At 37.5% G+C, this 21,256-nt stretch overlaps 1 pseudogene; it reads right to left on the bottom strand.

Moving 5' to 3' along the window:
- Positions 1–1,977: 1,977 nt before the first annotated feature.
- On the bottom strand, positions 1,978–20,592 carry LOC143397344 (large ribosomal subunit protein uL24 pseudogene; annotated as a pseudogene).
- Positions 20,593–21,256: the final 664 nt, after the last annotated feature.

Raw genomic sequence — 21,256 nt, 5'->3', positions numbered from 1 at the left:
GGGGAACCTGAAAACTTGAAACTCACCTAAATTATTCAGAGAATTGTCAGAAATAGCCCTCAGGCGCTTGTGCTGAGCTGAGTATAGCATTTCACACTGTTGGCTTATTTCACATAATAAACCTCTAGCAACCAAAATGCTGGCAATAGCATCTGTTGTCTCACTTCTGTGGAAGGTGGAAAGACACCCCAAACCCACCTTTGATCCATAATTTGTTTTGGGCCACCTTCAGATGCTGGCTGCTGCAGATGGGGGCATCACATTTGCTGATGTCCTACCATTATTTTTTTAACTGTCACAATATATAGAGGTATTCTAATAAATTTTGAAGCAAATAAAATTCAAGCAGCTATATTGGAATAGAAATAAACATGGACATAGTCCTATCTTCTCTCTGTTCCCAAAGTTTCCACCTCAAATTTGACTCTTTTTATAGTATTTTAACCCTATGCCCTGGAAAAATCACTAAATTGTCACCCTTCTTGCCTCTGTATGGAAAATTTAATGAGAAAACTCAATAATATTTAAATATGGATGTAATTAAGCGTACAAGTCAGCACTCGATATAGGGAACATCCACATCATGCTAATCTGTCTGTAAAATGAAAATGACATAAAAGGCCTTCAAAAAGGTAATCCATATTCTCTGTTTTACGGAGAACATGAACTTCACTAATGGTGCCTGGTCATCTTCTGTTTAATTTCCCCTAAAATTTTTTGCTCGTAGTCGTGCTAAATTGAATCTGGTTTATGATTTTCTGTAGCATCTGCTACTAGGGTTGGCTTTTAGACATTTGTAAGGAATCAGGGAAAATTGTACAATTTGGGGATAATCCAAAATTTAGCATTGTGTAAGTCAGCTTTTCATCACTGTGACCAGAATATCTGACAAAAACAATTTAGAAGAGAAAAAGTTTACTTTTGTCCATGGTCTGCCAACTCTAGGTCCAAGGTGAGGCAGAACATCATGGCTGAAGGATGTGGCAGAGGAAAGCTTCTCATCTCATGGAGACCAGGAAGCAGAAAAGGCTTGAATGCAAGGAGCCAGGGTTAATATAATCAATCCCTCAGGGCACACCTCAGGTGACCTCCTCCTCCAGCCATACTTTACCTGCCTAAAGTTACCATGCATTAATTCATCAAAAGGATTAATTCACTGATTAGACTGTTGAGCTCATGATCTAATCTTTTGCCCCTGAACATTCCTGCATTGTTTCCCATACGAGCTTTTGGGGAACACCTCAATGTCCAAACAACAACAAGCATGGAACATTGATTTCTGCTAGTGTGTTTCAAAGGAGGACATGTGCTTTGAAGTGAATCAAATCATTCCTTATCTAATAATTAGATCTTTTTGTCCCATTTTATTATTTATTTCCAACTTTATCTTATTACCATAAAACAACGTGACCTATAATTGTCTAGTCATGGGCTTTTGAGTGGCCAATTGAATAATGTATACATTTTGACTAAAAAATGTGATTTCTCTATTTGTATTATATATGATTTTACATGCATACCCCAAACATATATACATGTATACATGTAATCTAGTTTATTGAATGGATTATTAATATCTTTGAGGTAATAACCCATGTTCTGCCACCTACATTAAATCAATTCATTACAAATGTTTGTAATCATATTATTATTTTTTGTATCCAGGATGACTTCATTTTTGTAGGCTTATGTTCTGTGTTTACTACATATAGGTTTATGGCTAACAGATGGTTACCAGCCTGAGTTGAAATCAGGTTCATGTTTCATGGAGTTGTAGAATAAATACCACAAACACCAAGGCAAGCGGGCGAGCAGGAATTCTAATAAAAAGGAAAGTAAGAGAAAGACTTAGAACTCCAGGTGCAGTGCACCGGGGAGGGGACAGAGTGCCATTTAAATGTTATGGACTTTCTTCTTCTTTTCTTCTTTTTTTCATTTTAGCAGTTTTTAATGCAAGTTGTAAATATGGTGATTACTTTATACCTGCATCTTCTCAGTTGTTTCTTCTTTATATTTGCCCTTTTCCTTTCTTACTTGGCGAGACTTGGCCTTCCTTTCCAGGATCTTTTTGTGGTCTTTGTCCAGTTTTGGCTTGGTGACAACCACCTTGCTGGGGCGAATGCCCACTTGAACAGTTGTGCCATTATCCTTTTCCTGCTGCACTGATTCGATATAGATATATCTTCCTGCAAACCTGGACCACTTTGCCAATCTGATGACCTTTACAGTGTCCTTGCACAACCTGAATTTCATTATCATTTCAGATGGGCATAGATTGAACTTTATACTTCTGTCTCAGCTCTTTGGAAAGGGGGGAGGACATAATCTTCCTGAGAATGTGTGAGGTACATTGAAATGCCTTTTGTAGTTCTTGCTTCAGTCAGAAGTCACAAAAGAATTGGACTTGGGCTGGGGATGTGGCTCAAGTGGTAGCGCGCTCGCCTGGCATGTGTGCAGCCCAGCACCACAAACAAAGATGTTGTGTCTGCCGAAAACTAAAAATAAATATTAAAATTCTCTCTCTTCCCTCTCTCTCTCTCTCTCTTAAAAAAAAAAAAAAAAAAGAATTGGACTTGATTTTGGCTTCTGTGGCTTCAGCAATGGCCCCCAAAGAGAAAAGTGGCATTCCTTCTTTTAAAGGGTCATAAGGAGAAGTTGATAAGCTCCTTTTGGTTGGTTTTTGATATTTCAATTGTCCCTCTGTGGATGAGGGCTGGATATGTATTATGCTGTCACTTTCTGTGAGATAGAAATTTATGCCTTTTTTTTTTTTTGAGAAACAGGGACTGTCTTGTAACATGTCAGAGCATGTTAAAGTGGCTGTCCTTGTGCTTGCCCTCTTGTCAACCTTAACTGTCCCTTCCCTACTCTCCACTATGAATCCCTTTCTATCTCAATATCATCATCATAAATTATGACTTATCACTTAAAATGTAATATGTTTTGACTATTCATATTGGTCCAGATTTGTATGTGTTAGTAATTGTAGGTACCCTCCACAAGGTAGAAGTAGATACAAGTTACAGCACTTTGCCTGAGAAGGTCTCTCCAATCTAAAGCTGATGAATGCCTGAAGAAGACTCAGGTGAGCTCTCTATTCATTCAGGCAACAGAACTCTCAGTTGAGGGGTTAATGCAGGACTGAATGGAACTTAGGCCTAAAGAGAATACTCCTAAGGTAGAAGGCTGGTGGACTCATCAGTGTCTTGTGTTATCTTCACACAGTGGTAGAGGTGTATTCATGCAATATTTTAAGCCATTTCATACCCTAACAGTTCATTAAATCAGTGGAATACTAATTCTAACTTTGATGCTGATTAATGAACTCAGTAATGAGGATCCAGATAGCAATCCTTCAAGCACTGATGGTATTGAGTTAGGAGTGCTGATTTTTGATGTAGATAATACAAAGGCTTGTTCATCATTTTGGAGTGTGGATTTGTCATTAGCATCCTTGAAAAGTTAATTAACAGTTCATACTTACATAATGTCCATGTTCACAAATATATAATGCATCTGTGCTAACATGGTTTTAAGAAATTACATCCAATATATCAAGATAAGGAGAGGCTTCTAGCATGCTAGATTTAGAGACGATCCAGATAAGTAGGTCATTTCAGCCTTTACCTCACCACACTCTTTCCATGAGCTTAACTACTTGCAGAACCATCTGAATGTCACACTCATATCCAATGCAGGCTGCCTGTTCTCTACCCAACAAAGGCTAAAGATTATCCTTCTACATTGGTCATTTTCTTTTCTTACCAAGGAAGACTGAAAAATGACTTCCCTTGTGTCACTGAAAATATCATGGGTTTTGTGTATCAAGATCATCAGTGAAGCTTAAAGGAAGACGGTCTTAAAACCAGGAGCCCTGTCCAAAGTCTGAACTGGAAGAACATAAGCTCCTTATTTTTCGCCTGTGAGAAAGTCTTTGGAGACCCTTGACTAAAATGGACCAATTCACCCCACATTCACTGCCAGATGTCATCTGGACACATACCTCCCAGAGTCAGTGCCAAATTACTCCAACCTCTTGCCAAATATTTCAAAACCTCTATAGTACTGTTTTGTCTCTGAACAGCTGTCTACCAAGCAATTTTAAAATGTAGCCACTTATATCATTTTTGAAATGTTTACTGAAAAAAAAAATGTGAGCAAAGAGGTGAAATGTAAGTGGGTACAGAAGCAGACTCATGTCCTAGAAAGCACCCACTCCCCCACGGTTCTTTCTGCATGAGAATGTTTTTTTCCTGCAAACAATAGGATCCAGAATCTTATGAAGCCATTTCTTATTTAAAGGCTTTTTATGGGAGCAAGGCCATTGCTGACTTCAGAAAGTACTTCATGAAATGAAAACATGGAACAAACTCACAATAGTTTTGCTCATTTGCCTGAGTTTCCAAGTAGAATTACAATGGAAGCCTGGGTCATGAATACCTCAGAATATCATATAAAAACAATCAGTACTTGTAACTCAAGCAGTTTTTGTTTGCTAAACCAAGAAAGTCCTGGGTTCTTTTAAAATAAATTGCTTAATGTATCCCTACATTCATTGCAATTTTTATTATAAATGCAATGAAACACCACAGCATGTTGGATAATAGTGATCTACTTGCTATGGCCAACACAGCAGCTTTAAAAATTATTATGTACTTACTTTGTGGTTATAAAGGACTTGCTACTTTAAGTAGAAAATTTGGGGAATACAGACAATCACAAAGAAGAATATAATCACCACATAATCATTGATCTTTAGATGTGTTTCCTGATAATTTTCTATGTATACCAAACAGACATGAAATTCTTGTCTTTCTATTATATAATACACAGACATATGTAAGAATATATATCTGGACGTTTTTATAAGCATAGTGATTTAATATTACAAGCATTATTTGGTATATTTTTTCTTGTGCTCTATTTATCTAGCGACATTCTTCTATTTAGGGATTATGAAAAAAAGAGACAAAATACAAAATGCTTTTTAGCCCTTCCACATAGGGATTTGGGGAAAGATGTAATGGATCAGAAGCTTCCCCCTACCCCTCGTTGTATCCCCTTTCTCCAGATTAGATGAAGATTCCAGGGGTTAAGGAAGGGAAGGAGCATTTAGGTTTTGGTCTGTCCTTGGTCTCACTGCGTCCCCTACTCCCACTGTGGTAGAAGGGGCAGAGATGAGAGTGTGGGGGGTGACATGAAGGGCCCGAGGATAAGCTTGGGACCCCAAGCCTAGTGTTTGACAGCCTGTTGGTAAACAGTGGACTCAAGGATGTTTCCTGTGCTCCAGGTGTAGGAGTCACAGTGGAGTAACAGCTGCAGGGGGAGTTAGGACAGAATATGGGGGCTTCATTGCTCCTAGAAGATGCAGATCAGCCAGCCTTCCATATGCAAAAAAAAAAAAAAAAAAAAAAAAAAAATCCCAAAACCCCCACAGCTGTAACCGAGGGTAGAGAACCCACTGGTTCAGGGTGCTTTGGCAGCCTGACTAAGTGGCTGAAAAGAGGAGGCAGAGAGGACTCATCTGGCCCCACTGTAGCAGACTGGCAGCTCAGAAGGGGACACAGAAGAGGCTGGTCACCTCTTTGGTAAGAGGCCAGCACAAAGTGAGCAGAAGTGTTGCAGAGGCATTTGACAAACCTTCAGAGCCAGTCCCCAACATAGTTGGAAAAGATCAATGCCATCTTGAAGGACTGAATTTAAAAGTGCATTGGCTGAGAAACCACAGAAATTGAGCTCACCAATCAGCAATGACATTAAACATTTTGCATTAGATAGAAGAGTTTGAGCCAAAGATAAAGACATGCAGAAATATTTAAAGAAATATATGTTTTTACTTGTATATGAAAATATACAAATACAGATGAACATACAAATATTTACATATATATCCCACACCAGGGTTGGTGGAATGTATGTATTCCTTCAAAATTTGTATTCATGTCATTTATTTCCAACAAAAACAAATCTGTTGAGGAGGGAGAGAATAAAATTCTTTGTGGGTCCTTTCTTAGAGATACGGTAGGTAAAGAAGGAGCTCTGCCAATCGTTTTCATGTGGGACTGACTAACAGAGATCTCTGCAGAAAGACTTCTTTGTGCTATTAATAGTGTGCCTGTTGAAGGCTTTTCAATAACAGAAACTTAAATTATATTTTCAGAGGAAGCTGGTATTACACGCCTCCTTTCCTCAGTTAGGTGTGGTCAATGACTAAATTCTGGCTAATTTTAGAATGAGTGTTGGTTGGGATTTCAGATGGCTGCTTCTTAAAAGTAACAGATTTGGTTTCAAGGGGAGGAGAAATAGACTCCACCTTTTGATGCAAATAGAAAGTTTTTAAAAGCAATAGGAGGTCAGAAATATCATTCTGGCTCTTTTGGAAAACATTATCAGACATAAATTTTATCAAATATATAATAACTATTAAAGTGGTTGCAGTGGTTGCATTCTTTTTTTAAAAATATATTTTATTTACATTTTAGTTTTCAGCAGACACAACATCTTTGCCTGTATGTGGTGCTGAGGATCGAACCTGGGCCGCACCCATGCCAGGCGAGCGCGCCACCGCTTGAGCCACATCTCCAGTCCCAGTGGTTGCATTCTTATTCTTTTTTTTTTTTTAATATTTACTTTTTAGTTGTTGTTGGCCACAATACCTTTATTTTACTTATTTATATGTGGTGTCAAGAATCAAACCCAGGGCCTCGCATGTACTCATCGAGCACTTTACTGCTGAGCCGTAACCCCAGCCCTGCATTCTTATTCTTCAATCTACTGATTTGGTATATATACAACATTAATTGACTGCTCCAATATTAAAACACCGTATATTCTTGGATAATGTTTTATTCAGCCCTGGAAGTCACTTTTTTAAAACCATTGTTTAATTCAATCTGTCCATCTTTCTTTTTATCTTCTTTTTTAAAACTTTTGTTACTTGAAATAATGATAGATTCATAAAAAGTTACAAACATAGTAGACAGAGGTCCAGTATTCTTTCTTTTTATCTTCTTTTTTAAAACTTTTGTTACTTGAAATAATGATAGATTCATAAAAAGTTACAAACATAGTAGACAGAGGTCCAGTATTCTTTCTTTTTATCTTCTTTTTTAAAACTTTTGTTACTTGAAATAATGATAGATTCATAAAAAGTTACAAACATAGTAGACAGAGGTCCAGTATACTGTTCTTCTAGTTTCCCTTAATTGAATTTTTTAAAAATTTAAACCTTAAAAAAAATTTTTAGCTGTAGATGGACACAATATTTATTTATTTTTATGTGGTGCTTAGGAACAAACCCAGTACCTCACCCATACAAGGCAAGCACTCTACCATTGAGCCACAACCCCAGCCCTGAAATATCTTATATAATATAGAACATTATCAAAGTCAGGAAATTGACATTAGCACCCAGTATTGACCAGATTCAGATGTCACTGGGACTAGAACAGGTTGTTAAAACAACTTGGACACTGCTAGAGATAACTTGGATCATCTTCGTGGTATTTATTTGTATTTTGGATAAATTATTTAATGTCACTAAGCCTCAGTTTGTTCATCTTTAAAATAGAAATGATAATACCACCAAGTAAGTCGTTATGAGGAAATGTGTCTAGTTCAATGAGAGCATACATTAAGAATTCCCCAAATCCTAGTTTCCTTCATTTCTTCATAAGAGCTGCCACTTAAGTTCCCAGAGATTTTCTTTTCTTTCAACTGAGAATATTGGATCTCCAGACAACTTAAGATCTCCTTTATTCTTGAAATCTGGGTAGAATTGCCTTTGATTCTCTGATTTCATGGTCTAGAGTAGTCTAAAACTCTTCCAAAATGTCTGCAGGCCTTCCCGATTCTTGGTCTCTGATATTCTCATATCTTCTGTCTTCATCTTATTGCCCCCAATAAGCTCATCTCTCCTTTCAGATACACAAGAGAATGCCCTCAGACCTCACCTCCCTCATCGATGCCGTTGGTTGATGTCATTGAAGAGCTGTGTTTGGGATAATGTCTCACAGGACATGACATGCTCCTACCATGTCATCTCCAGTCCCCTGTCCATTCTGTCATCTCTGCAGCCTCTCTGCTGCACAGTGGAGAGGTATCCCTATTTCTCTACCATCAAGGTCAGCTTACCCTTCCTCTGAAACATCCTCCATTCAGAGAAAGGGCTGGGGATGTACCTTCTATCTTGAGCCCTTATCAAAACGTTTTAGATTAAAACACATGCCTTCTCCAGATAAATTCTGGATTCAGTTTTTATATGTACATCTACACATATGTGTGTGTGTTCCAGAGGAGCCTAGTCTCCGTTAGACACTGAGAACAAATTCAGCCTACACTGACAATTAAACTTAATGCTTACCAGCTTGATAATGTCATAGCCGGAAACAGACTTCAAAGTTCCCCTTTTCCATTATGGCATCTCAAGAGGTTCCTAGAACTCACATTGAATCTGTCTGGCCTTCTTCTCCTGATTTCCCTGTTATTCAGCTCTGGCCATCAGCAGACTTATGAAGAAACTGGGAAAGACTATCAGATACATGCCAAGTTGGCACCTCCAAGTTGGCACCTCTATAGCACCTCCAGAGCTGTTGAGCCTGGACTGCTGGTATGAAGGCCCAGGCTCTGGCTACACAGGGGCCACTATGAGGAGCACCCCTTGTCCTCAGTCCCACCTCTGCCTCAGATCCTCACTGGTCTTCCTCTGTTTTTAGGTATATTAGGGAGGCAGCTCACCTGGGTGTCAAACCTCCAGGATGCCTCTGTCTTCAGGTGTATATCGGAGGGATGGTTGTCCTGTTCAGAGCATGAGTCAGATAATTAAGGAACTTGAAAGAAGTTTGTGAGTGTACTAAAACTTCTCTTTATTAAATTTTTCCTTAGTAACAATAGAAATTTATATTTTGTTCCTCATAAAATTAAAATTAAATAAATACACACACACACACACACACACAAACACACAAAAAGATACAAACACTCATATTGTATAGAACTTTCCTATTTAGGGAAGACTTTCACATCTATTACTTTTTTTAAATCTTTAGAACACTTGGATTAAATAGGATTTAATTTTTCTCTTTTTGTTTTTATAGATAAAAGGAAACAGCTTAAGAGATAACGTATGAAAACCTTTTCAGAATATTTACAGTAGATTTGAGACTAGAAGCAATCTGAGACTAGAAACATTTTCTTATTATTCTGGTTGCTGTTCTTGGGTTTCCAGCAGTTATAGTAACTTCCCACGGGGACAGAGTCACTACCATGCATATATACTCAAGGTGTGGGTCATTGTGAGTGTTCTGGCTCACTCTCTCTTTCATCACCATATGCCTTCTTATTTCCTTTATATATCACAAAATTTTAATTTTGCCATTACTCTTAACAGTCTTTACTTTTTAGAGCAGGTTTATGTTCACAGTAAAATTGATCGGCAGGTAGAGATTTCCCATATACTCCCTGCCTCTACACGAACAGTCTTTCCCTTATCAACCTCCACCAAAGTAGTATATTCATTATAATTAGTGAATCTACATTAACATATTTTTATCACTTAGAGATAGTTTGCATCAGGGTTCTTTCTTGGTGTTGTATATTCTATGAATTTGGACAAATACGTGACAAGTATCCACCACTGTAGCATCATATGTAGTATTTTCGCTGCAAAAATCCTCTGCCCTCTACCTGTTCATCTCTTTCTTCTTTAGCCCTGACAGCCATAAATCTTTTAACTGTCTCCATAGTTTTGCATTTTCTACAGTGTGGTAGAATTGGAATCATATGGTATGTAGACTTTTCTTAAAAACTTTTAAAGTTTTCTCCATGTCTTTTCATGGATTGACAGCTCATCTGTTTTTAGCACAGAGTAATAATGCATTGTCTGGGTGTACCACAATTTATTTATCATTTCACCTATGAAAGACATCTTTATTTCTTCCATGTTTGGGAAATTATGAGAAAAGCTGCTCTAAACATCATGTCCCGGGTTTTGTGTGGACATACGTTTTTATTTCTTTGGGGTAAATACCAAGGAGCATGATTGCTGAATCATAAGGTGAAAGTATATCTAGCCACATTGTCTTCCAGAACATTTGTACCATTTTTCATTCCCAGGAGCACTGAGTGAGAGCTTGTGTTGCTCCAGACTCTCACCAGCATTTCTCAATTTTGTATAGTGATGTCTTCCTGCCCTTTGCTGATGACGCAGGAAATGAAACACATCTTTTCATGTTTTTATTTGCCATTCTATATATCTTCTTTGGTGAAATATCTGTTAGGGTCTTTGGCCCTTTTTAAAATTGGGTTATTTTCTTATTGTTGAAATTCACGAGTTCTTTTATTTTATGTAACAGTCTTTTATCAGATATGTCTTTTGCAAATATATTCTCCTAGTCTGTGGCTTATCCATTCTTTTGACAGTGTCTTTCACAAGGCAGTAAAAATTAGTTTTAATGAAGCCCAGCTTTTCAATTCTTTATATCATGGATTGTATTTTTAGTATCATATCTAAAAACTTATTGCCAAACTCATGAACATTTAGATTTTTCTCCTATATTATCTTCTAGGAACTACATAGTTTTGAATTTTACATTTAGGTCTGTAATCCATTATTACTTGATTTTTGTGCCACCTTCTCTATGAAGAATACCCAGAGTTATATTATGTGTCTTAAAGTTGACCTTTGCAACAGAATCATCTGGAATGTTTGTTAAACATTTAGATTCTCATCCCAGACCTTAGGGTTGGTTTCGTGGAGTCTTTCACATTTTATAAACATGATGTTTTTATATCCACTGAAGTTTACAGGAGTATCAGAGAATTCTTGGGGCAGATGTGATGGGATGGTATCTTTGCCAGGATTTTGGATTAAAAAGGCAATTACAACTATGTGATTAGAAGCTGAATGGTAATTTTTACTGGAGATATCTGGATAGTTGTTAGTTATGAGCATATTTTAACTTAGAGTATAAAACAAATACCTTATAAAACAGTACCTTCCAAATGTGTTTTCTTCACAGATAACAGAGGTGTGTTCTCTCAATTGCTTATGTAAATTTATCTCAGAGATCTAACATTTAAATGCAAAATGTTACAAAATGCAAATAGACATTTTTAAAAATGCTTCAAATTCATTACATATTTGGATTTATGCTTTGGGTTATGAGGTATTTGTAAATGGTTTTATCAACCATATGGAAACAATAATTTTAATAAATGAATCATAGCAATCTTTTAAGGACTCTAGAGAGAGGACACTTAGAGGGATGCTTTAGTACAAAAGTTAATAGCATTTTAAAATACTGATAAAATAAACATGCTTTAGGTGATAAATCCTGGGAGAAATCAACAAGACTAGCTGAATAGTAATGACAAAAATAATAATAGATTGACTACTGTCCTAGTAAGTTAATTTTCTTATTAAATGATATTTCTATGAATCTCTCATTTTTTCACCTTTTGTTGTAGGATAATTAGGTTCAGTCACCTAAGGCAGAATTCTGGAAGTTTTAATTTTTATTCCTTCCTCTTCTACCTACATCTGTTGTTGCTCTTTGCTTACAAAGAAGAGGTGGGGAAAATCTCTCTATATATTTTTATCTTTATTTATTTCTATGTGGTGCTGAGGATGGAACCCAGTGCCTCACAAATATGAGGCGGGCGCTCTACCAATGAGCTACAGCCCCAGCCCCGAAAGTCTATATCTTAAGAAATAATGAAAAATGGTAGTAAATCTATGCTGGACAGTCACTGTGTAAATCACAGACTTTAAGAAGAATCTGAACAGCCTGGAGTTGTCAGTTGAAGGAACTCTTGGCTTCCTTAGGAAATAGCCATGGAAAGATCTGAGTCTGGTTGCAACTGCTCCATTTTTAACTTACGCCTCCACCCCCCAGAATCTATTGCCCCATCCCCTGTAATGGGGCTGGCACTGTAATTGATAATATTACCAGAACCACTTAAATTCCCCTTGTCTTTCATCCAGAAATAAGTAATATGCTTACTCGTATGAACTCCAATAAGAATGGCAGCTATTATGAAGTCAAACAACACAATAAGTGCTGGAGAGGATGCAGGAAAAAGGTACACTCATACATTTCTGGTGGGACTGCAAATTGGTGCAGCCAATTTGGAAAGCAGTATGGAGATTCCTTGGAAAGCTGGGAATGGAACCACCATTTGACCCAGCTATTCCCCTTCTCGGACTATACCCAAAAGAGCATACTACAGGGACACAGCCACATCAATGTTTATAGCAGCATAATTCACAATAGCTAGACAGTGGAACTAACCTAGATGCCCTCCATTAGATGAATGGATAAAAAAATGTGGCATTTATACACAATGGAATATTACTCAGCACTAAAAAAATAACAAGATCATGGCATTTACAGGGAAATGGATGGCATTAGAGAAGATTATGCTAAGTGAAGTTAGCCAATCCCTAAAAAACAAATGCCAAATGTCTTCTCTGATATAAGGGGGGGGGTGTGGCTCAAAATGGGATAGGGAGCAAGAGCATGAGAAGAAGATTACCACTAAATAGGGAAGAGAGGTGGGAGGGAAAAGAAGGGAGAAGGGGATTTGCACGGAAGATGGAAGGAGACCCTCATCGTTATACAGAATACATGTATGATGTTGTGAGGAGAAAAAAAAAGAAGTGTGTCACATTAGATTGGGTAGAGAGATGTGATGGGAGGGGAGGGGAGGGGAAGAGGGGGATAGGAAGGGCAGCAGAATAAAATAGACATTATTATTGGTGTATGTATATAGGTGACTATGACCAATGTGATTCTGCAACCTGTACAATTAGAAAAATGAGAAATTATACCCCATTTGATTCAAATGTATGAATTGTCAAGATCATTGTACTGTCATGTGTAACTAATAATAATAAAAAGAGAAGACTGGAATGCCAAGAGAACACACTTAAAGTTATCTGTGTCTCCTAGCTAAGACACCATGTTGGAGAGCTTCTCATGGTAATACACACCATTACACTGATTTCCAGCTTTCTTTGCCACACTTTCCGTTCTCTTACCTTCACCACCCTACTTGACCTTATATCTCAGGATTTGCTTTTGAGAAAATTCAGGTTCTGTGTCAAACCTTCAAGTTCTCTGGAAGACTCCTCAACTTTCACACTCCCACATATCTGCAAATAGGCCTGAGTCAACTGACTAATCTTGTGGCTAATCTTGACAAGACCTGTGTGAACTTCACCCGGGGATAATCATTCCTAGGAAGGCTACAATCCAAAATAAAATTCTACCCAAGAAAGCTCTTAAAATAACTGCCTCTTAGACAAGCCAGTAGCACAAATGAGAAGTGAAAGCAAAAACTTTGCATAAAACATGCAAAGGGGAAATTTGTTTTCATAACATTGGATCCAGCTCAGTGATGTTATAGATTTTCAATACACTGTATTAATTTGAAGCACTACATTTTCACATAATAGAATTCCTCGAATTTTAATTAAAAAATTTTTTTAAGATATTCTAGGACTTTTAAAGTTTTTATTAATTATTTCCCATCAATAATTTCTAGATGCCATCATCACTGAAAGCATTTACATATTGGGATTATATTTAAAAACAACAACAGCAGAGATTCCTGGTGCTTTAGGCCACATCAGCTTTGATTCTTTGCAGCTCTAATTGCAGTAGGGGTTCCAGGAATCATCCCACATCAGAATTCCACAGCTTCCTTTTTCTGCCTTATTTTCTCTGGGCTCCCTCAGCACACAGTGGACACATGGAGTTAATGCTTTCAGCAGCAATGCCCACACTGTGGATAAATGCCCCAATCCCATACTTCCGAGGGATGGTTCTGAGACATACTCTACATGGTTCCTCAGAGGGTTGAAACTAGCTCAATCACACATCCACTACTGGGCTTCCTGCTTTTTCTATCTTTTGGACACCTGCAGTTGGCTCCTGGTATCACTCCCTAAAATCCCTTCAGCCATTCCTTGCCTCAGACCCTCCTTTGTGTGCAACCAAACATGTTTATGTGGAAACCATCAGAGATTGAGCAATTTCCTAAAATTTTTACATATTTAAGGCAATTTGACCTTCTTAAAACTTAGGAATCCAGGGGGGAAAGGTAAAATCTACAGTTGGGAATCTAGGCAGTAGTATCTTGTAAATGGAGTGGCGTGAGAAAATTTTAGAATATAGCGGTTGAGTGGAACTAGAACTGATATTGCAGCCTCCAGGTTTAATTTTAGTTGTTTGGTTGGAACTTGCAGGCAATTCTTTCCTAATTGATCTCAAAGAGATGTCTTTTCCTCAGGAGGAATAGCAGCATTGCTAATATTGGATCAAGGTCTTTTGTTCATAGCCTTCTAGGTTATAGCCAGGATAAGAAGAAAATAATAAAGTAGGTAATTATGTGACTTAAAGTGCTTGAATACAGAAAACAAGAGGCTAAGGTGGGAAAGTGGGAAATGGTAAAATATGAATTCTCTAGAGAAACCAATAAGTGCAGTTTAAGCATTCGTGATGATATTGTGAATGAGAGCTTTACAAGACCCATCTAGGGATTCTCCAGGCCTTTGAGCTAGTCAGCCATGCTGGAAGCATGAATTATTCTTGGTTCGGTGTGCCTGTGGGGATACATAAAGCCTCTGAGATGACAGCCAGCCACGTGAGGGACATGGACTGTGGCTCTACAGAATTTCTAATAGGATTGCATTCAGCTGCATGTAAACCCTGCTCTCCCACCCCTGGGGTGTGGCTCTTCAGTCTTTAGGCATTCTATCTGCATTCCACACCATAAAAGCGCGTGTGGGAGAGTTGGGGGATAAATGGTGCATGTCAGCTGCTCCTGTTCCTTTTCAAACAGTGAAAGAATAGGTGTTAGACCCACTCAACAGATATTATTGACCAGAACTATGGACCTTAGCAAAGATTTGCCTTCAAATTCTAACTAAATTAAAAATCTGAAATTAAACTTTCAGTTCTGGCTCAATCTGCAAGGAGATGTGAAGAGAGAAATATTTTTAACTGGACTCATTGTTGTACTAAAAATCAGAATTTTAGTAATAAGGAAAAGGGAGAAGGTTTGATAGGCAATTCTCTGCAAGTGCCATAGTGAGAAAAGGTGGGGGGAAAACTGAGAAATTTCAAAAACTGTAAGCTAAAACAAGAGAACATAAGATGTGAAGGCATCAAGAGAAATTCAGACTTATGGAGACAGCCTCCTTTCACCAGCTCCCCCCTCTCTCTTGTTTCTGCCTTTCACTTTATATCCCAACTCCTACCTCAGGTTCTAGAAAGGAAAGGTAGAATAAGAAGGAAAGAACAGAGGTCATGTATAAACACTTTTCTAAAAGACGTTTGACTAGCCCCAGCTAGATATGTTCATGTTTGGATTTTATTTCTTGTTGTCTTTGACCACCGAGCTATAGAGAGATACTTTTCTCAGCACCTAATGTCAGTCATGTTATTATCCTGTTCTGTCAATTAAGAAATCAAGGTTTACAGAGGCTACATTTCTTGGAGACACAGGAGGTAAATAGTGAGTCTTGGATTTGAATAACATCTGAACTATTTTAGACTTCACAGAAGTGTTCATCACTCACCTTATGCATTTTAGTTGCTTGGAAGCTGTAACTTTTTTTTTTTTTTGCTGTGAATGCCCTTTGCCAGAAGAATATCTCTAGAAAAATCCTGAGATGCTTAGTTGTTGGTCCTCCTATTAGTTTCATTCTTTTTAAAAACCATGGTCAATTCATCTTTAGCTCTGATAAGACTGTAAAGGTGAAGAAAGTAGCATGTTTCTTTCCTGATCACTTTTCTCCTAGGACTTGTACCAATCAGAAATCTATCCGCTGTCGTTCAACTCAAGGTGGAGAAGCAAAGTATTGTTATCTAACCAATGTGATGTATCTCGTTAAAGAAAGAATCTTATAACATTTGAAATTTTATATTAAAAAATAATACAATGGGGACAGCAAAGCTGAAACAGGAAACCGTGTTTTTCTGCAACGAGGTTTCTCTTCAGTACATAATGTGGCATGGTGAGGTATCCAGGGGTTGGAGTTCACCTGCTTTCTTCTTCTTCTTCTTTTTTTTTTCTCTGTCTCTCTTTTGGACTGAGTTCTCTGCCACCCAACAGCTTCTCTCACTGGTTTTCTGGAGCCAAGCCCAATCCACCAAGATCACAGCTTGGATTAGGTCAGCAGCTTCAACGGAAGGCAGCCAGTGACCAGCATGACTGCAGGCAAGCAGCGTCTGCTGGATGGTTTTTCTAAAATGATTTACTGTATTTTTACAAAGGGGTCAACAGTGTAGAAGCCAGTTATGCTGGTTGTGGGGGCAGGATGCACAATAGGTAATAATGAGACGGTGTTTCTCTTCTGTTCAGTTTAACAAAGGTGGTTGTCATCCAGCTGGTGATCTGAATGTAGACTATTCTGTTCACACAGTGAAAATCCAAGTAGGGAGTGATTCTCATATGTATACTAAGTGTGGGAAGTGGGGGGCGGATAGATGGCTCAAGGGGTAGCTTAATGTCATATAAAAACCTTAGTTTGATTTTGCCTTCCTTTTTAATACTCGTGTTTCAGTTTTCAATACCCACAACTATGCTATTACCCTTTTGGCAGACAGTAATTTAGAGAAAAGGCTTGGTATTTCCTGGTAGTAAAAGTTTAAAAGCAGGCTAGGAATCAAACACAAGTTAGCAAGAGTAGACTTGGTGCATGAAGGGTATTAAGGCTTAAGAAACTTATTTTTATTTTTTTACTTGTATCGGGTGTAGAATCTCCACTCAAAAGAAAAAGATTATCATTCTAGAATTTTGAAGCTGAAAGAGTCCCTAGCAATATCTAATCCCCCCAAAATTATAGCAGATGCACAGAGATCCAGAGAGAAAAAGCAAGAGATTCAAGACCACAGGCTGTTCAGTGGCTACTCTAGCCTCTGCCTAGAGTAGACCACAGCTCACAAGTTACACTGAAAATAGGACAAATTCTCCTTGGAGATGGTACGAAGTGATCATTTGAGGCATCACCAGGTGTAGGGAAAATGATTCCTGAAAAATTTGAGAGATCATAATAGGTCATTTAATTCTGTCTTTACTATTCCCATAAGGTATTTTCTATAATTATGTAATTGATTTTTTTTTATTTTTAGAGAATTGTAGGCAGATATGCAGTTGTCAGAAATATTCTGGTATCTTTTGCCTAATTTCCCACAATGGTAACATCTTGCAAAACTGTAATACAAACATCACAACCATCATATGAACATTGACATTGTCAGGATAAAGAATAGTTCTTCACACGGATTCTTCCTGTTGTCCTTTGGCAGCTCTCTCCCTCTTCCCCACCCCACCCCTGCCACCAACTCCAGGTAGCCATGAAGCTCTTTCTCATCTCTGCAATTTTATAATTTTAAGGATATTATATACTGTAAGAAGAATTATAAAATATATAATAGAATCATACAATTCTCATCTTTAGGATTCACTTTTTCTTTACTCATGATTCCCTTGAGATACACCCAATTTGTTGAGTATATCAATACTTGTTCCTGTTTATTGATGAGTAGTATTCCATGCCAAAGGTTATTTAACTCTTCATCATTGAAACACATCTGGGTAGTTTCTACTTTCTGGCTACTATGAATAAAGATGTTGTGAACATTTGCATACAGGTTTTTGTATCATATCTTCATTTCTTTGACATAGAAGTTCAGGAGTACAGTTGCTGGATCAAATGGTAGTTGTATGTTTAATTTTTAAGAAAATGCCAAACATTTTTTCCAGAATGATTGCACCATTTTATGTTCTTATCAGTGGCGTATAAGCAATGCACTTTCTGTATACCTCCACTAACATTTGATGTTATTAATTTTTGTCTTTGTCATTCAAAAAAGTGTGTAGTGGTATCTAATTGAGGTTTTAATTTGCTTTTCTCTAAGGTTAACGATGTTGAGCCTCTTTTCATGTGCTTGTTGTCCATCTGTATACCTGTTGAAGGAAAATGTCTGTTCCTATCTTTTGCCTATTTTTGTGATTTATTTTATTTTGTTTTTGCTATTGTGTTTTGAAAGTTCTTGAGGTATCCAGATCTTAGTCTTGTGTTGGACAGATGGTTATGTAGTCTAAACCTTGTATAGTGTAGAAAATATTTTTTATATCTTCTGCACAATCTTTTCCAAAACAGAACTTTTTAGTTTTGATCAAGTCCAGTGTGTCAATTTTTCCTTTAGCACAGTACACTTTTGGAGTCAAGCTGAAGAACTCTTTCTTAGACTGGTCCTTTCCGGTTTTATGTCCCAGAGATTTTCTTCTGTGTTTTTTTTTTTTCTTTCTAAAAATTTTATAGTTTTATGTCTACATTCAAGACCAGGCCCCATTGTGAGTTGACCTTTGTATAAAGTGTAAGATCAGGCCAGTGATTTAAAAAAAAATTATTCATTGTTTGTTTATTTAGATTTATGGTGTCCCTTGCTTCAGCATCATGTTTTGAAAAGATTATCTTACATTCATTAAATTGCTTTTGCACTTTTGTAAAAAACCAGTTGTAGGCACAGGCAGTGGGCGCACACCTGTAATCCCAGCAGCTTGGAAAGCTGAGGCGGAAGTATCTTGAGTTTAAAGCTGGCCTCAGCAAGTGAGGCACTAAGCAACTAAGCAACTCAGTGAGACTCTGTCTCTAAATAAGATACAAAATAGGGCTAAGGATGTGGCTCAGTGACTGAGTGCCCCTGAGTTCAATCCCCAGTACCCGCACCTAAGAAAACACATTTGCACATGTTTGTGTGGATCTCTCTGGAATCTCTACCCAATGCCATTGACCTATATGCTTAACCATCTGCCAATACCACACATTCATTACTCCTAGAGCTATATAATGTCTTGAAATCAAATGGAGTGATCTCTCTCACTTTATTCCTTTTTAAAGAGTATTTTAACTTTAAAGGGTCTGTGCCTTCCAAATACACTTTAGAATAATTTGTCTAAGTCTCCAGAAGAACTTCCTGGGATTTTGGTGGAAATTACATTAAAGCTATGAATCAGTCTGTGGAAAATAAACATCATTATGACGTTAAATTCTCCAATCCATAAAGGTATCCTTTCCATTTATCTGGATGCCCTTTGATTTTTCCACTAATTCTATCCTGTGTCACCTCAACACTACTAATTGGACTATCCAAAAAGGATTTTTAAATTTTTCATTTAATTTTTTTAACTTTATTTTATTTATTTATATGTGGTGCTGAGGATTGAACCCAGGGCCTTGCATGTGCAAGGTGAGCGCTCTACCGCTGAGCCATGACCCCAGCCCTAATTTTTTTTTTTTGGTTCTATAATTTGGCTTTTTTAAATAATTTAATTGGTTTGCTGAAATCTTCTCTATTTTCACATTTCTGAAGATAATTTGTAATTGTTGCATCATTTTTATGATTGTTAAAGTTCTTGTTAGCTGATTCTAACATCTTATTCCTATTGGTGTCAATGTTGGTATTATTGATTGACTTTTCTCATCTAGGTTGTGATTGTCCTGGTTTTTGGTATGTTGGAAAATTTTTTTATTACATTCTAGAAATTTCAGCAATTATTCTAGGAGACTCTGAACCCTATTTTGAAGTCTTTATTTTTAGTCAAGCCTTCACCCTGTTGAGGATTGCCTTGCAGGTCCTACTTTTGTGCACTGTGGATCCAGGAACTATGATTTTCAGATCGTTTACAGTTTTGGTTTTTCTTATGGTGCTGGGGGTTCCATTGGTCCTTGCCGATTTGCTTAATTGGGTGAAAGGAACCACCCAGGCCAGGCTACCCTTGCTAGGGAAGGTGGTCTCCAGCCCATGGGGTGGAGTCCTGACATCCTCTTTGCTGGTTCCCCCTTATGGTATCTCTGGTTGGGGACAGGGAGTCTCAGGCCCTTCTGAGGAGGACAGCACTTTCCAGATCACTGGGGCTGCTTTTCGTGGTAGGATTACCCTTAAAGTTCATTTTTCTCCTTCTCCTCTTTCTCCTTCTTCTTTTCCTTCTTCACCTTCTCCTCCTCCGTTTCCTTCCTCTCCTTCTTCCTCTACCTTCCTCCCTTTTTTTCTCCTTCTTCGTTTCAATTTAGGCAAATTTCTATTTCTATCTTGTATCCATCCTTTCATTTTTTTTTAATCAAATCAGGGGACTTGAGTTTTAACATAAAAATGCATAAAATTTAGTTGTGTGTTTATGGGTTATTCCACAGAACATAATCACTAAAATGAGTCTAAGGATTTATATTTTTATGTTGTAACCATAATCTTTGAAAAGAAGATTCAAAGCAGAAACAAACATTCCATTTTGGATGTTATAAAAAGAATCTGGTATAAATTTTTCCAAAGAAGGTATCATAAACTTAACTGTAGTTTTAGTAAGTAGTTATTAATTTAGAGATGATAAATTTTCAGTAAGTTAGGTTTATAACATACACATCAAAGATGTCTGCACTTCAAAGTATTGGTGGACAAAATATTTTCTGAGCATTGTAAAGAGCAATTCAGTAACATTATGTTAAGTCTTGTTTCTTACCTGATTGTTGACAGTTTTGAATTGGGCTGTCAATGTTTTCTCTGGATTCTTGTGCTCATCCATTTATCCTACTGAACACCGAATGTAAATTTTGTACTATATTAGGTGTTTTGAGGAATTTGGAGATGACCCAACTTTTACATGTCAGAGCCATTTTTTTTCTAGCTATATCTTCTGCCACTCCTAACAGTGTCTACACCTGAACCGTACCACACTCACTGCACGTGGATTCCTAATCTTTCCATCTTTTCACAGGTATAGATTCTGGCTTAGGCTATTCTCTCTCTGTAGAATGGCTTTCCATCTCATGTTTATCTATCAAATTCCTTGACCTATTTCAAATGTCACTGAGTCTGGGAAGATCCCTCAATCTCCTGAAGCAGATTTAATCACCACCGTGGAATTTTCATATCTTTATATTAGCTGGTGTGTGATGGTTGGTTTTAAGTGTCAACTTGATTGGATTGATACATACCCAGATATCCAGTAAAGCATTATTTCTGGGTATATACATAAGGGTGTTTCCCAGAGAGATTGACATTTGAATTAGTGGTCTGAGTAAGGAAGATCTGCCTTCACCCAATGTAGGTAATGTAATCCCATAATGGTTTGGATGGAACATAAAGGTAGAAGAGAGGTAAATTTATGCTGTCTCTTTCTTTCTGTATCTTCTGGAATTGGGACACCATTTTCTCCTACCCTTGGGGACCAGAACTCCAAGTTCTCT

This window comes from Callospermophilus lateralis, chromosome 1, assembly GCF_048772815.1.
Source record: "Callospermophilus lateralis isolate mCalLat2 chromosome 1, mCalLat2.hap1, whole genome shotgun sequence".
Taxonomy (NCBI): Eukaryota; Metazoa; Chordata; class Mammalia; order Rodentia; family Sciuridae; genus Callospermophilus; species Callospermophilus lateralis.
The sequence above is the reverse complement of the archived record's forward strand: the minus strand, read 5'-3'. Positions and strand labels throughout refer to the sequence as shown.